General features: G+C 32.6%; 1 pseudogene; it reads right to left on the bottom strand.

Annotated features, from left to right (window-relative positions):
* Positions 1-5,117: 5,117 nt before the first annotated feature.
* LOC134241430 (uncharacterized) lies at positions 5,118-5,572 on the bottom strand (annotated as a pseudogene).
* Positions 5,573-9,040: the final 3,468 nt, after the last annotated feature.

The raw sequence follows: 9,040 nt of genomic DNA, 5'->3' as shown, positions 1-9,040 counted from the left end.
CTTTATTTTTCCAGGAGATTGGTCTTCCAATCATGTGTTTGAACTCCAATGAGCACAGAATTTTTTGTATTACCAGTAGTCAACCAATGATTTGGTGTTCATATTCTGTCTACCATAATTCTGATGGTCACTGTTCTGTGGACGAATCTAGTAAAAGTCTTGTGGTGATTACTAAACGCTGTTGAATGTTTTATAATGCGTATTTTTCAATAGATGAAAAGGAACACCTTGAAGACACCATGCTGAACTATTCTCTGGGGTCAAACGCCATTGTGTTGATATTTTTCTGATTTTTTGAATTAATGAAAGCATAGATAATTGATTCTTTTTTCCCTAGTCTTTCACAAATGACAGAATAAATGAAATTCAATTTAATTAATAATTTGGTATCATTCGAAATTATTTTTTGTAGTACCTACATTAGAAAAAGAAGAATCCAAATTTAACTGAACTGTAAATACTTCAAAAGATTATCATTTCCTTTTTTTAATTCCACCTTAAAATAGCCTTGCTTGAATTTATGCTTCTGTATAATTGTAATTTATCTATTGCTCAGGATAAACATCCTATGGCATATTTACAACTTGTACAATTAAGGAAATGAACGGTTGTACAAATGAAAGTAAAAAAATAATAATGATAATGTATGACAGGGATTATACAACAATAATAATACATTTAAATGTAAAACAAATACAAATTGCATGTAAAGTTTACATATAACATTCAGATTTATTATTGGCAGGTCGCCCGCATGGTGCAGTGGTTAGAATGTTTGATTTAGAGTAGCGAATTAAGGAGTTTATCCTTACGTCGCAGGTTCGAACCCCACTGTGGGACGCGGAGACCGTATAAACCGAGGTCCCGTGTCGCAGTAGGTGCTGGCACAAAAAAAAGATCCCTCCCAGTTCAATGGTCCTGAGTGCCGAGTATAGGACAAAATTTGCAGCTCTCCATCGGCAGTGATGTCGTTTCCATATGAGTGAAAATTTTCGAGTGGGACGTTAAACAATATACAATCAATCAATCAATCAAGTATTAGCAGTTCCTTATTTGAAAAACGTTTGAAACATATTTTTCAAGATTACAGAGTTCTATATGAGATGTATAAATTTAAACTCCGGGTAATTTAATCGTGGAATCTTAATTGAAGTTAATTTAGTTGAATTCAAATTTATTGAAAGAATTAATTATAGGACTTGAGGCCTATGCAGAATTTTTGATGTATAGGTCCAAACACAAATCTGCTTAAAGGACCAGGATATAAAACCTCTATAATTGTTTATCTAATATTCACTGTGAAAATTCATTACATCTCACAATTCTTGTAGAGGATTCACTAATTTTCATGAGTGTTAATTTTCGTTAATTTCGTGGTATAAAAATACCTACGAATTCATGTCCCCAATGAAATGTTATAATACTATATATCAGCATAAAATCTTCCCCTACACCTTGAGAAATAATTCCCCTTCAAACACCTTGACTGTCGCATCTTTTTACGTGATGTAATACCATATCCAAATTTGCTAGGACTGCATGCATGTTTTTAAAAAACAATTCAGTATGACGAATGATTTTTGTTATAAAATTTTAAGAAAGAATTAAAAAAAAAACATTTAAAGTTTTAAAAACTGCGAAAATCTGGTCAAGACTTTGTAATTTACAAACAACAGCTAAGGAATATCTATAGCTATATCCTTTTAAATAGTGCAAAAAGGGAAGAAAAAATTCTAAGCGATTAAATTAAGAATTAATACATCGTTTCATATTCCAAATTAAGAATGAATAGTTTTTTTTATGTAGAAAAGAAATCAATTTCACAAGATAGCTAGTCTTCGTGGAAAAAAAAAATTTAAAGATGACGTCATAGAACTTCGCGGAGCGGCAGTTTACGATATAGTTTTGTGTGGTACTCTTGAAAACTCCAGAATAAACTTTTAAAACGGTGAAGGAAGCAGCGAATATGTCAAAAGCCTGAAATACATGTGTGTGTAAATGGCATAGGAGTTTAAATGTCAAAATCTGCATCAAATGAAGGCGGTTTTTTAAGGATTGGTCTGTAAAAATCTGCAAAATTCTCACCAAAAACTTACAATTGATAAATAGTGTCAAAGAAAACATGTCACTGTTACTCTGTAAAAACAAGTTAAATAAAACATATACAAACTAAATTATTCTACTGGAACAATTGTTCGCAAATTAACAATCTACAGAGAACCGTTTATACTAGTAGTAAATAGATATTGGACCAGTTTACTAGTACCCTATGTTAAATGTATAGGGAGATATATATTTTGAGAACCACGTGACGCTAGGCTTCTGATGTTATGGTGTTGCTCCTGGGCTACCAAACTTGTTGGTTTTAGAATCATTAATACGTAAATTGGTTTCTACTTAATCACATGGAATGGATCTTCACACTTCAACAAAATCACTATTCTAAAATTTGATAATTACCCGGTAGATAATGTTTAATTTCTTGCAAGAAGAATAAGAAAGATTGACATTGTCCTTGAACTTTCCGATCAACCCTCATAAATTATAAACAAAAACAATATCTTTAAAAAATGCAGCTCTACTTAGTAATTTTATTTGATGTAAAAAAGATTCTTCCAAAAAAGATGTTCCGATGAACAATTAATTATCTCCATAGGTTTTATACTTATCTTCAAATGTTTTATATGTGAGCTAATCCAGCAACAATCTGTTGGTTGCATATTTAAGGTCTTAAGATAAATCTGTGAAACATGCAATGGATAGATGGATAAAAACTTCGAAGGTTTTACGTAAATGTGTGAAAAGATCATCTTTTGGAACTTCTTATTTAAGAAAATGAACTTGGATTGTTAAAAAAAATTAAAGATATTGAAAAAAAATCTAAAACGAATGTCTAACAAGAAATTATTTTTAAAAAGTCAAGTGGATTAAACGGTTTAATTCTCACAAAAATATGATTCAAACTAGAAACATACGAGGGCTGTTCGGAAATTATTGAGACATTCACTGTAACTCTATAAAGAGCAGAGATAAATTAAGGAAACTTCGTCAACATTTTAGAATGAAAGAATAAAACAAATATGCAAATTTTCTAATTCATGGGATAATTAGATAGGTTCTGGTGAAATTATAAACATGCAAATGTTTATCGACCTGGAGCAGCACCACTACGTCGATTTAACGTCACGTCAGCCGGAGATGTTTAGCATGTGAAACAATCGGGAGGTGTTTGCTTTTTTTCTTCGTTATAATGTATAGTATTGCAAAAATCCAACTTTATCTTTTCTTAAACGATTTTTTTAAATATGTGCTGTTGCTTCATCAGTGTTAACCTCCCCCTAGTAAATTCAAAATTTACAACATGATAATGTAGTGCCGATTTACGCAACGCGGGTCAACGCTATTGATCCTATTAGGTCAAAATTGATAGTCGTCCGGAGTTTTTTTTATTTTACTGTGGTTGAATCATTGGTCAGAAAAAATATAAACCAATGAAATAAAAATCTTTTAACATGTTTTGCAGTATTTTTGTTATTGTTTGATGGGGTTGATCAGTGTGGAAAAGAGTTTTAGATAGCGCTACACAAAATTGTAAGTCTCTCGTTGCTCCGCCTTAACGTCAAAATTCATCTTTTCTTCGTTATCAGAATTCTTGATTGCGCCTGATTTTTTTTTAATGATCTCCGTATTTCTGATCAGAATTCTAACAAACTTGTACAGCTTGCAGTTAAAATAAAATTGAAAAATTATGAACATAAATTGAATTATTATCGCCTTTATTATGGGTCCACCTTGGGTTTGAACGTTGTTGTTTCATATTTTCAAAATCTGATTTCGTGACTGCTCCGGGTACCCCTACCATTGACAAATTTATCGACCATTGAAGATAAGAAATTTAATAATTGTAAAATATTTTTTGCTTTTACGAATTCTTGGTGTTTGTCAAACGTATATGCGAATTTTCACCGAAAGACGTTCATTAGAAAGAAATGTATCCACAATGTCTCAATAATTTCCGAACAGCCCTCGTATACCTCTTAAAAAACCCTTATTTTAATAACTTCGACTACTAAATATCTGTTGACCTAGTTACAATCCTTACAACTTTTTTTTTTATTTTAAGCTGCTTAATTCTGTTTTATAATGTAGGATTAATTCCATCCAAAAACATTTTCCTAAGATTGTCTGGAAATGTTAATGAATTAAGATTGGCTTTTTTTAAAAGACAAAGCCTGGAATTGAAATTCAAATTTGCGTTATCAATGAAAAAGCGATTCTGACTGGTGATTAGATCTCAAAACTCAAAATGAGGATGCGATTTCAATATCAAGCCAACATGTGACACATCAACGCAAGGGTGTCTTCCCACTTAGCCAACATTTTGAAAAAATACAGGTTAAACAGAGGTAAGTCGGTGTTGGCTAAGTGGGAATGGGGTGCAGGTGGAGAACAAAAGAAATTAATTACGGGTAGGCTATAGTCTGTTTTAGCTATATGCTGAATAAATAGTATATAATTCTTATTAGGATAATATAAAATATTTAATTGTTTTCTTCTCATAAATATTAAATTGTTCATATAAAAATATTTATTTTTTTTTTTTAATTTAAAACTATGATTTTTTATTGAAATATTTCATTATTTTTAAAACTATTTTAGATGTCTTCTTATTTCAAATATAAAATAAATAAGAAATTCTCTTTCTCTAAAGAATTATATTTAATTATACCTGGACATTGATGAAAACCTAAAATGATAAATGCTTACATTGATTTTTTTTCATCTGGAAATATAAATATGAAAACTAGGTTAAATTATTTTTAAGAGATACATGCATATGTACTACTATACTTCAAATTCATCCTGGAAATATAATTATGAAACTGATTTTAAATTAATTTTTTTAGAGATACATTTACCATGTTTACTACTATATTTCAAATATAACCTTCAAGAAAAACGCTTGTGTAAAGTAATAATATTTTATTATGAGTTTTTATTCTACATCTCACAGCAATAAATAAGACATAAATAAAACAAACAATGGATTCAAAATCAATGTTCACATGAATGAAATCTAGTTTCTACATTATTTCACCACAATCACTTGCATATTGTCACTCAAAATGAATGAGATGTGAGGCTGCGTCAGCATAGGCCACTATGTCAATTTGTCCTTGAGACGCTGGAGACGTGAATGCAGTTGGCGGTATTTCCTCTTTTTGGGACGCACGATTCCTCCTGCTGTAATCTGGATGATCTTTGCCTCATTTGCCGCCTGTTCTTTTTGGAGCATCTCGATGAATACAAAGATGTTGGGATGGGCACGTCTGCACATTCTGTTGAGCTTGTGGTGCCATCCCTCAACTGTGTTGGTGGTTCTATGTCCGTCGTGATCAAAATGGTTTGAGATGTCCAGATGCCCTTCAACCCAGGTCTCGGTCACGTAGTCCTTTAATCGCATCACAACGTCGTTATTGTCATCATGGTCCTCTAAGGCTTGGAACCACACATCCTCAACACGGGGAGCTGGAACAAGAGGCAGGACGGCTGCCACTTCAAAGTCAATCATCTGGAGTGTTCAGGTGTAAGCACGGAGTGGGAAAACTGTCCCATCAACTTCTGCATGCAGAGTGTATAGCTGAGTGAATAGAGTTGTACAGGAGTAGAAAGTCCCATCACTAAACACAGTTGTAGCAGCACAAAGTCTCTGAAGATTGTTATCAGTGGCAAACACAATGATTCTGTTCCCTGCTTCATCTCGATCATCACACAAAAGGAATCTCTCACGAGCTAAGGTCTGTGTCCAAGGATCCTGGATGTCGATTTCTTCTTGTGTGGTAGGCAGTTTGGGCATCATTTTCCCTCGACTCCGGTACAACACAGACTTGCAGGATTGAAAGGTGGGGATCTTTCTAATCATGTCTATCACAGTGTCATCACAGTCGGCATTCCGGAGTGCTCCTAACTCTTCATCATATATGGATGGAATGGGTGCCGCTTCCTCTCTGCATCTCTTCTTCACTTTGTTGACAAAGGATTCTGCTGCCAAACCAATGAAGTCCCCTTCATGATTGTGAGGCCGACCAAAAGACACAAGGATGTTGTTCACTGTCACAACTGTAGCTGGACACTGTCGGTCTACGCATCTCCAATATGTTCGGTCGTTGCGTGTTGTCCTCATGGAATACTTGTATCCACCATGAAGAAGATAGAATCCTCCTCTGCCGTTCTCGAGAAAGTTGACTTGCACCTGAAGATTAGCCATTTTCTTCTTCTTCCTTCTTTCTTTCTTTTTCTTTTTTGATAGTGATTTTTTTTAATGGAAAGTCCAGAAAACAATTAAGATCTCAAAATTTGCAAGCTTTTGATTCTGTAAATTATTGATAATAATTATGCTGATCTAGTTTAGAAGATTCTTTAAAAAACATTCAATTATAATCATTTATAAAATAATTATATACTTAACTTGTGTATCGGTAATGTTATGTACAAGCACTTTTACTAGTAAAAACACAACCATTCTTAATGATTATACATAATTATTTCTTCAAAGTGACTTAATTGTTTTTCTTTATTTTTCTATAAAAAATATGCTGTGTGGTCCAAAAAATATATTTGTTTCTATTTTTTTTTTACTTAAATGATATTAATATTCTATTCATAAATTTAAATTAATTACTTTTTTGAATTAATTAATTCTCTGGTTAAATTTTGCTACTTTTTTTCATTATTAAATTATTGAACTTTAATTTTTTTTTCTTTAATTTTATATTTATTTTGACTCAAATTTTAACTCTGGTTGATATATTTTATACTGTTTTCATTTTCCAAAGGAAATAATTCTCAGGTAATTAATATGCATACCAGAAAACAGACTATAGCCTGTTAATCACTCAGGTGTAAAAATCAAAATGTTGGCTATGTGGGAATATGATTTTTCAAAATGTTGGCTAAGTGGGAATAAACCAACGCAAGAGACTCAGGCATAATTTGACTTAAGGGTTAGTCTTGCACCCATGAAAATGGGGAAAGAAGGTGAAAATTTCCAAGAATTTTTTTTCACTTGAAATTACAATATGAACTAAAATAACAGGCTGAAAATATGCTTAAATAAAAAGGACTCTTGTATTTGTTTTCTCCAAAACTAGTATTTAAAATAGTTACTTTTGAAAAGAAAAGCAATTCTTTAGCAACATCGAAATTTACTTTAAATGTGTAATCAAATATATATCAGTTGACAAACTTTATGTTTTAATAGAAGCAATATTGTCGTTTGGTTGCAATACTGATCATAACTTGTCGAGGAGTGGCCATCTAAGCATAGGCTTTCAATGACTTTTTGTCAGATTGATCCTTACCCTCTTCTTGTTTGTTTGTTTTTTATTTTTGTATGCAGATTGTTAGAGTAGTTGTTTTTCAAAATCTTTAAATGCAGTTTTCACCTTGTAACTGTTATTATATACACTTTATTTGTAATTGTTAAATTACAAATTAAACTGTGGCCTTCAACTCGACATTTAGATATATCGACGACGTACAATGGTAACAATGGTAATTTCCATTCCTATGTCGATGCGATATATCCCGGGGAACTTAAGATAATAGATACTACAGAGTCTGATACATCTGTTTCATACTTGGATATTTTACTTGATAAAGACATTAACTGTAATCTAACAGCCAAGCTCTGTGATGACTGTGATGACTTTAACTTTTCTGTCGTCAACTTCCCTTACTTATGCAGCAATATACATGTACCTTCATCACCTGCATACGGAGTTTATATATCTCAGTTGGTTCAATACGCAAGAGCATGCCCTACGTATGAACAATTTTTTAAAACAAGGTTAATTATTGACAAACAAGTTGATGAAACAAGAATATCAGCAGTCTCGTTTAAAGTAATCAATTCGCAAGTTTTATGGTCGATACTATATGAACTTATCAGCAAATACAATTTATTATTGAGTCAAATGCTGACTGACATTTTTCATACAAATTGTTAGTCCATTATTTATACACTGAATTGATGACGGATTTTCTCGTTATTTCCCGATCATGACAAGGAACACATGGTGGGTGTCCATGGCACCTGATCACACCTCCGATGTTTTTGAGGTTCGTGTTTGCTCTGCTCCTGTTTTGTATTGTTTTATGGACATTTTATCTTGAATACTGTTCGTTTTATCCATATGTTTCATTAATATTTTAATTTTATAATTTTGTCCTTATTTGAATTGTAAATTAATTGCATATTTTTAATGATGATTCAAGCGATTTTATTTTAATATTATACAAAATGACATTAGGAAGGTATCATGGTTGTACAGTTTATATTTATCTTCTTAATTCGATCAAACTTTGTCTTTGCATCTTATCGGTAAATCAAAGTTAGATTTTTTTGTTACCGTTCGTGTTGTGTGCGTTTGTGTTCAGTTTCATAGATGACATATATGGAGATAACGAACAAAGCTCAAAAGTCAATTAAACAATGCAAAATTGGAGCAGAGCAAACACGGACCACCGAAAAATCAGAAGTGGGATCAGGTGCCAAGGAGGAGTGGGCTTCCCCTTCCGACCGGTCACACTCGCCGTGTGCTCCTTGTCATGATCGGGAAATGACGGTAATCGAATCAACTGACCGATATTGCTTCATAAGTAAGGGAAGTTGACGATCGAAAAGTTAAAGACATCATGTTTATCATACAGCTTAGTTGTACCACAACCAGTGTTTTCCTCTTTTCAGGTTTAAGATTCTGGACAAATGCTGCTTCATATGAATACAAAAAAGGTCCGCTAATTACGGGGCGCATTTGGTACCTATGGGATTCTAATAAAATTGTTGGAAGACCTGGTCTCGAAAACACTTTTAAGTATCCACATCTGATTTACACCACTTCTCGAATTTATTGTTGGACAGCACTCGATGGATCTGATTCATCCAGTTACTTCCATAGTAGAAGGACAAAATGTATTAGTTTACAAGCTGTGAGGTAAAGTCCACTAAAGTATATATTTGAAAATATTCTGAACAAAT

The sequence above is a fragment of the Saccostrea cucullata genome, unplaced genomic scaffold (genome assembly GCF_032062105.1).
Source record: "Saccostrea cucullata isolate Sc308-1 unplaced genomic scaffold, CSIRO_AGI_Scuc_v1 ctg2922, whole genome shotgun sequence".
Lineage (NCBI taxonomy): Eukaryota > Metazoa > Mollusca > Bivalvia > Ostreida > Ostreidae > Saccostrea > Saccostrea cuccullata.
This window is presented reverse-complemented; position numbering and strand designations above follow the sequence as displayed.